The sequence below is a fragment of the Prosopis cineraria genome, unplaced genomic scaffold (genome assembly GCF_029017545.1).
Source record: "Prosopis cineraria cultivar Desert tree isolate PC_DT_omini unplaced genomic scaffold, ASM2901754v1 PC9, whole genome shotgun sequence".
In the NCBI taxonomy this organism is placed as follows: domain Eukaryota; kingdom Viridiplantae; phylum Streptophyta; class Magnoliopsida; order Fabales; family Fabaceae; genus Prosopis; species Prosopis cineraria.
The window spans coordinates 15,979,563-15,989,129 of NW_026555340.1; positions in this window are offsets into that span (position 1 = coordinate 15,979,563).

Genomic DNA, 9,567 nt, shown 5'->3' on the forward strand with positions numbered 1-9,567 from the left:
GGTGATCGTAACACTCAATATTACCATATGAAAACCACATTGTGGAGAAGGAAAAATAGAATCACAGCTTTATGGTCTGATTCAGGCCAATGGATAAAAGATGAAAAGAGGTTGCAAGACATGGTTATGGACTTCTTTAAGAAGCTATATAGTAAAGAGGAGGAAGATGATGCTTTTATTGAACTTCAAACCTCCAGAACTTTCCCTAGAATGAATCAAGATGTTATGAGTTCTTTACAGCATTACCTGATGATGAAGAAGTTAAGTTTGCCATTTTCTCTATGGATCCCTATAAGGTGCTAGGGCATGATGGTTTTTCCCTAATTTTCTTTCAAGCTAATTGGAATTTAGTTGGTCCTTCTATCTGTCACTTTGTCAAGAATGTGTTTAAAGGGAATTATGATATTATGAAAGCCAACAAAATATTAATTTCTCTTATTCCAAAATGAGAGAAACCATAATTTGTTTCACATTTTAGGCCTATTGCACTATGCACAGTTCATTACAAATGCATCATGAATATAATCACTAAGAGGCTGAAGGTGGTTATGGATGGCATTTTCTCCCTATATTAGTCTAGTTTATACCAAGAAGGAAAATTCAAGACAATATCATTATCGACCAAGAAATTATGCACACAATGAAAAAGACCAGAAGAAAGCGAGGTCTTATGGCTATGAAGATAGACTTGGAAAAAACATACGATAGAGTCAAATGGGACTTTCTCCTCAAGTTCTTGTTGATGTAGGAATGGAACCAAAGTTCATTGATTTAATAATGAATTGTGTCTCCTCTATCACCTACAATGTTCCATGAAATGGAAACCAATTTGAGTATTTAACTCCAAAAAGGGGGTTCCAATTTCACCGTATTTATTTGTCTTGTGTATGGACAAATTATCATATAATAAATGATGCTGTGGTAGAAGGAAGTTGGAATCCGTTTCATGTGATGATAGAAGGCCCTATCATTTCACACCTAGTGTTTGTTGATGGCTCACTTTTATTTAGAGAAGCTTCTGAGAGACAAATGAATGCTATAATAAATTTCTTAACAATTTTCTCAAGGGAATCTGGTGCAAGAGTCAATAAGAGTAAGTCATCATTATGCTTTTTTCTTAAGGTGGATCCACACTTGAAAGGGAAAATTAGACTTATCTTTAGGATGAAAATTATTGTAGAGATTGGTATGTATTTGAGCTTTCCACTTATTAGAAACAAGAAGAAAAATGGAGAAATTTAGCTATGTAGTGGATAAAGTAAAGTCTAAACTTATAGGATGGAAGGCTAATTGTCTTTCAATAGCAGGTAGGGCAATTTTGGTGAAGTCTGTGCTTAGCTCAATTCATACCTATTCTATGCAAGTGACAGGACTGCTAATTAGCACTTGCAAAGGAATTGAAAAGCTTCAAAGGAATTTTATATGGGGTAAAAATCATTCATATGCCGATCATCTTATTAGCTGGGGTACATTAACACTTCCTAAAATGTATGAAGGCTTGGGTTTCAAGAGATTAACATTAGTGAATAAGTCTTTTAGAGTAAAATTGGCATGGAATCTTCTCAGTGGCACAAATAAGCTCTGGGTTGATATTATGCAAAATAAGTATATGTTGACAAACATAGAAAGCTTGTTAACTGTAATAGTTGGAGACTCTTCAGTATGGAAGTTTGTCTATGAACAAGATGAGATTCTTAAAGAAGGAACCAAATAGGAAGTATGAAATGGTGAATTTATGTTTTTTTTATGATTTTTGGCTATTTCCTGATAAAAAGCTTAAAGATTTTTGTTTGAGACCCTTAACAACAGAGGAATTGGCTAGTAAAGTTTGTGATTGGGTTGCTTTTGGTACATGGGGCTATGTTAGATTATCCTCAATTATCTCAGCAGAGGTAATGCAATGTCTGATAGCAATTTTACCTCCACGAGATTCTATGGGAAATGACATTATGACATGGAATGGGAATGCTAATGGACTCTTCATTATTAAGAGTGCTTATTCTTTACTAAAAAAAACTCTTCTGCCCTTTATAATACTACTTTGAAGGCTATTTGAAAGTAATGCAAAAAGGGTTAGGTTCTTTTTGTGGTAGTTGTATCATGAAAGATTGCCCACAATGAATGGAGAAGTATGTGGGCTCATAATCAACCTACATGTAGCTGGTGCAATACGGAGGTGGAGTCCATTATCCATATAGTTCGTGATTGCCCTTATGCTAGGAATCTATGAAGACGTTTGGTCAAGAGAAGGTATTATTCTCTTTTTTACTCCTTACTATTAAAAGAGTGGATCAATTCTAATCTAAAAACAAGTTTGGTGATTTTAGTAACTATGATTGGAATTTATTATAGGGAGTTATTATGTGGGAGCTTTGGAAGTAGAGATGTTGTCATAGCTTTGAAACTGATTTTCAAAAGCCTGTTAACCCTTTGACTATGATTTTAGCTATTTAGAGAAATTATATTAATAATAATATTTTAACTGAGGAGAGTTTCTCTAAACCCATGAATCAAGTCCCTTCTTAGACTTTTCTACCACATGGTTGGGTTAAGTTTAATATGGATGGGGCTATGTCTACCTCTAGTGGTATAGCAAGGTACGGTGGCATACTAAGAGACTATACTGGGCATTGAATAATGGGATTTTGTCATCATATTGGGCTATGTAGTGCTTATAAATCGAAGGAATGGGCAATCTAGAAAGGAGTCTATTTTGCATGGGATTTGGTTTTAGACATGTCATTATCGAATCTGACTGTAAGAATCTCCTAGATAATTTGGCTGAAGATAGAAACTGTCATTCTTCAAGCAATATGGTACCTGTGGAGATCCTTGACATGCTGAATTAGAATTGGCAGATTAGATTGCAGTATGTTCCAAGAGATATTAATCATGTAACTGACAAGCTTGTGAAGGAAGGATTAGCTTATTCTTCTCTCTTGAAGTTGATCCTACTTTTATTAGGAGTTTAGTGTCCTCTAATGTTTTGGGACATGATTCCCCTCCTTTGTAGTTTAATTTAAACTTATAGGCATTTTTCCCTCTTTATTACCAAAAAAAAAAAAATGAACACACACTACACATTTTTGCAGTCGAACAAGAGAGCATGTGAGGGAGAGTTAGTGTGTGAGGCAATGAAGAAGGTTAGAAGTAGCATAATCAGATATTTTAAAGGTATTTTGAATATTTATAAGAAAATGTAAGTATTCTAAATTATTTGTTCTATCAATCTATTTTTATTTTTTAAAAGATGAAAAATCTAGAGTGTAATATATTTAGAATTTTTGGGTCTTTTTGTTGATAAAAAGTTACTCTAAAAATATTTTCAGATCTCTTTTGATTTTTAGAAAGTTTAATTTCTAGATGTAAATTTCTAGAAGAAATGTTTGATATGAATAGAGACTTTAAATCAATTCTTTTGAATCATAAAAAAAATTATTAAAAATATAAATATAGCGAAACTAGTCTATAAAAAAAAGGGTATGAACTTAAATAATATTTTGGGTTCTTAGGTGTATTTTAAGGTCATAAATAAATTTAGGATAACCTTAGAGTAGTTTTAGGGTAATTTTTTTAATAGTTTTTAAATTATATATTAATATTTTTATTTGTGGGTGCCTTCTGTAGACTCTTATTGAGATCTTTGATTACTTCAATTTGTTGTATTGCTACATGTAAGCTTAAGAAGAGCAGGTAACTTAAGGTTTTTTTCATGTATGTGCCAACTATATTTGTTAGGTTAACTTATATAAAGTATACTCTTATTTGTTTTGTCTAATTGAGTACGATACCTATATATAACTATATGATAAAACTGTAAAGAATGTGATTGTGGAATTCAATGAGTTACTTTAAATTCGACCAACCATGTTGTGACTTATTGCCATCAGTATGTGAGGTAATATATTTCCTTTAAAAACGTGTTGGTATGCATTATTCTAAATTATTGCATATACAAGTAATGCATTGGTAATGGGTTGACGAGATCGAGATGGTGATGGTGATGGTAATAGTGATAGTGTTGACTTATACATAATTGTGACCATGTGGCTTGCCTTCACTGTGTGCATAGTAGTTGGCCTTTTCTTTTCATAGCCCTGTTCCTCAATATATACCTAGCCAGGTTTGTAAAAGGGGAACATAAGATAATGACACTCCTGGTCAGGTTCTTTTAGAAAGGGAGCCAAAATCTAGGGCTTGGGCTCTATATTATTACCTTTGGCTGGCTATATTTTGAGCTTTAAAGATGCTTTAATCAGTCTAGTGAGTAGGCTAGATCGTGGATAAGCTTATAGTCCTAGTCAACAATATAAGGTAGGACGGAGCAATAAGAAAATTTTTGCACATGATCATATGTTGCATATAATTATTATGAATCATGGCCTATAAATTGTTATGCTCATAATTTAATAATGATGATGAAATTATATGTATGCCTATATTGAAATGTGTTGGTTGTGAGTTTATACATATATGGTGGAACTTTAATATTATTTATTTAACTTATCAAAATTATAAGTTTAATACTAATAACCATAGTAGACCTTTAATGTGAGTCTTTTTCTTTTCTACTATGATTAGCTCTTTTAATTATATTTAAACCCTTTTTACCATGGTAAGGTGAATAGGGTAGTTGTTCCTTGATTACCATGGTAATATAAAATATGATGGTTAAGATTGTGGAGTAATTGGGCAATTACAAATTTGGCATTAAGATGATTGTTTGATGCTTTGGCGTACCTTCATGAATCTAACAAGTTAGATTATTCTGTTTCATGATTTGTAAATTTTGATTGTCTTAGATTATTTACATGGCAAATGGTATAGGTTGTTTGCATTAAGTCATGTGTACTATGTAATAGGGATAATACATAACCACATTTTGATTCAAAAATATTACTATGCAAGCAGAGTTAGACTATCCATTACATTCATGTACCAATTACAACTAAATTTTCAACAATACATTAGAAATAGAGTTCAAATCACCATTGTCATCTTTAACATGAAAATCCTTACACACGTTTCATAACCATAAAAAGGAAAACCCCTGAAATAAACAAAGCTACCATTGCCATCTTTAGTTTCCTCTTCTTATTTCACATCTCCATTACAAAGGTATAATGTTTTTCCTTCGACTCCTTTGGGTTCCCCTTTAGGCATTAAGCATTGTTTCGTGTAAAGTAGCTAAAGAAGGATCTTTACACTTTGTTCTTCCCTTTCAATGAGCCAATAATAATGAGTCAATATGACTAAGTAGCTCCTGCATGACCTCCTTGGACCTTTCTCCCAAATAAGGATTGTGCCATGCAAAGTACCTATATCCCCATCCTTGTTTCTCATTCACCATCATAAAAACTTGGACATAAATGAAGCAAGCGACATAAATCAAATGAGATTGAATTAAACATGCCTGCTAATAGTTTTGACAACCATAAAACCTTATACTAAGGTTGTGCTTCGTCTAAGAGATCTAGTGTTCAACCACTATACCCTAAAGATAGTGCTTCAGTTTGCCTCTGTAGTTCATATATCTACCTCATTGCCTTATGATGTTTAACTTCCTTGTTGCTTTTGACATTGTTGAAGTAGATTCGCTGATAAAGCTTCCTTGCAACAACATGATAGCCTTATCTCCTCCTTTTTGATTGATGTGTAGGTTGTCATGGGCACTCTTAAATGTTGTTTAATAACTTTGTTCGGTAGATCAACAACGCACAGACATGTAACCAAATGGTCAAGCGACTAGATTGCCACATGTCTTATTTAACGTCCGTTATCTCTTATTTTAAAGGTAGGGTGTTAGTTAACCCATTTTTTAAGGTTAAGGGGGACGAATAGACCAAATATGAGTTTAGGACATTGGGTATCCTTGAAAGAATAGTTTAAGGACAAAAATGAGCAAAATCCTTTAATATTCAATACAAGTTTGACATCATTAGTTATATGTCAGATAATTTAACACCATTATACTATCATCCCTTTAAGAATAATTAAAATTAGAAGGACCAATGTTGGATATAGGAAACACTAGAGGGAACTTGAAACATTGAAAAAAGATATAAAGACCAATAACAAAGTATGATAAAATCATATAGGGCAATAATGATATTTCCCTAAACAAAATGTAACAAGTATTGAAAGTTCAAACTTTAGTAATAAGTCAATAATCAAGCCCAATTGTAAGCTAATAAGAATATGAACAAGAGACTGTAAGTTCCCTATTATAGAAGGCGTGAAGGACACGTTAGAGACACAATAAGGTAGAGCATTTTCTATACGCTATTATGTTGCAACCTTATATCACACTTAAAGTGGAAGCTCATCTGTTGTAATTTTTATGTACGTGTGTCAAAAGGAAAAGTCTCACATTGCTCACATAAAGAGAGCTCCTAAGATATATATACTAAAGAATGAAATGGGCAAGTAAATAGGCTTGGAAGAAAAATGGCCTTGTGCGAATGAAATAGGCTTACGCAGGGCAATTATAGTTGAAAATAATCGATTTGCTCCCATGTGTATTATTAGATTTATTATATTAAGTATGCATAATGATAATATACTCTATCAAATAGCTTAAGCTATTACCATTTGATTAGATACTTTCTAAGCTTTATATATTATGATCCATGTTCCAATCTTTTAGATGTAGGACTTCTTTTTACACTCTAATATTCTCTTTACTACTTTTTTTCTCCCTATTTTTTTTTTTCATTTTTTCTTCTTCTTGCATGGGTTGTACTTTTTTTAGTCTCAAAGGCCTTAGATCTATCCAACTTCTTCTCCTTTTTTCTTCTTCTTACCTCATTTATTTTCTTTCTTTTTTTTTAACTTCTTGTTGTATTTATTTTTCATCTTTCATTTCTTTCATTTTTTCCCTTTTTTCTTTCTTTTTTAATCCCCCAATTAAATGGCTCATGATACCATGTTAGATTTGTTATATTAAGTATGCATGAGAATAGTATACGCTACCAAATAGCTTAAGCCATTTGATTAGATACTTCTTAAGCTTTATATATCATGATCTATTTTCTAATCTTTTAAATGTGAGACTTTTTTAACCAAGTTTATTTCTTATAGACTGTAAAATTAATTTTGTAAAATATGCTTATCCAAAAATCTTTGAATTTGGCATTTCAAAATTTAAATTATTCATCTTCCCTTAATAACATTTTGAATGCCCATTAAAAAGTAGATATTTTCTAAATTAAAACCAAAACCAATTTCTAAATGTTTTAATATGCCAATGTTTAGAACCTTTAAGAAAATTCACATTATATGGCTTTATGTTTCTAAAATTTTTCCTTAATTGTGTGTTAAGGCTAATTGGGAGTCCAGCTAATTTGTGTCTATAAATACTGAGGAGCTCAATGAGTCTAATGCCTAACTCTTGAGTTTTCTAGTCAATTCTCTCCTCTTCTTCATGCTGTGTTGTGCTATGTGGGTTTATTTATGTTAGCTTCTGCTGTTTTTATGTCCCTGTTACTCTTTGCAGGATGAGAACAAACTCGTATGGTGGAATAGCTTTTTAAGGACAGTGTCCTTTGACATGACTCATCTTAAAAATACCCATTACTTCTAACAATCTTAAGAGCTAATATAGCATCTATGCTGGAACATCATTCTTGGAAATGTTCCTAGTAATTTGGTGGAGATGCATTCATCCCGATTGTTGTTGTTATTTCCCTTCTGAAACCATCCCTAAACATTTCAAAGATAGAATGTTGATAGCAAAAAACTTTAAGAGCTGGCAGGAATAAATATCACCATCCTTGATTTGCATGGTGTAGCAACTCTCTTAACTAAGCCGAGCCCTTGTTTATGTTGACCAGGCTCATAGGAGTGCTTGGACACATGAAAATAAGGTATATTGGCATAAATCATTAAAACTTTGTCTATAATTTGTTTTTTGTCTACTATGTCTACAAAGAAGCCAATAAGATATAGGAGTCACTGGTGACAAAGTATACTACTTTAAGATGTTGGAAAGCAAAAGTTTTGCATGAGAAATTTTTACAGATGGGAGATGACCGAGAACAAAGATGTGAAGGAGTAGATAAATGAGTATCACAAGTTGCTAGAGGAACTTCATGCTAAGAATATCAATTTACCATATGAGTTTGTTGCTAGGATCTTTATTGAGAAGCTACTAGAATTGTGGACAATTATGAGCAATAGTTGAAACACAAAGAGGTAGTTTGTCTCTAACTAACCTGATCACGCTTATCATAATTGAAGACACTAACTAAAAAGTTATTCATATAGCTAGAAGCACATAAATGACATTAGCCAATTTGGTGAAGATAAAGATAAGAAAAAGAATAAAAAATATGATTACAAACCCAATTGTTCTAACCCCTCTTTTAGGAAAAAAATGAGTCTCTTGTGTCTGTGGCAAGCTAGGATGTTATGCAGCATAATGTAGAAAAAGAGTAAATCTTGAGAATCATCCTAAGCCAACTGCAAATTTGGTCTAAAGAGATGATGATAACAATGATGATGACATCTTTGTTATAGTAGTGTCTCAAGCTTCTTAATCTTTAATGTAAGAATTATGTGGTAGACTCTGAAGCTACCAAGCACATAAGGGTATTCAAAACTGATTCAAATCGAAAGGACCAACCTAAATTGACCCAAATCAAAAGAAATCAACAAAATCAAATAACAATCAAATCTGCTTTAGTTTTGATGATATGGGAATTGATTGGTTTGGTTCAAGTTTCAGTTTTAAGCAAGACCTAATTAAAAAAATACTAGTTATTTATTCATAAAATATATAATCTTAATCCTAACCTAATCTAATATAAATTTGGAAATAAACTCAAACCCCTTACCCAGCCCATTACCTGATAAATAACCTAATAACTTACTTCCGAAGCCTAAATGAAGCCTATTGCTCAAGACAAAAGCACTTGGGAAAGTTTTTGCTTTTTGTATGTCCTACAATAATTTTTGGGATTGGCTTTACTTCGTTGAGCCTTCGTGCCTCTACTGAGCTCAAAACACTACATCTCAATAATAAAAATACATCTTGGCCATCAATTTTACTAAGCAATCCTAGCCTTCCATTTCCATTTTAATTTAATTTTTTTCATTCTTATTCTAGAATCATTCATTCAATTTTAGTGGGTTGTGGGCTCTAATTTCACAAGATCATTGACAATCTCAAATCTTATTGTAAGCAGATGTGAAAAGCTTCGTTCTCATTTGGCTCAGTGACTATCGATCTCCTAAACTTCATTTTTGCCACAGATTCAAGATCTCCTTTAAATCTCAGATTTGAAAATCTTTCAAATCTAAGATTTAAAGGAGTCTTTCCCCTGCAATATCTATAAGTTCTCTCTATTTCTTAGGACTATGATTTCTTCTACTTTGTTCTTCTAGTTAGAATGTGTTAATATGAATTATTTATTTTGTTCATCAATTGTTACTTCTACTTTTGCATCTTATATTAGGAAATGAAGGGCAAGATTCAATTTGTGAAGAACATGCATGATTTTGTTGCTAATGCCAGATAACTTGTTTCCAACATTGTTGTTATATTCGATAACATGAACAAATTATTGT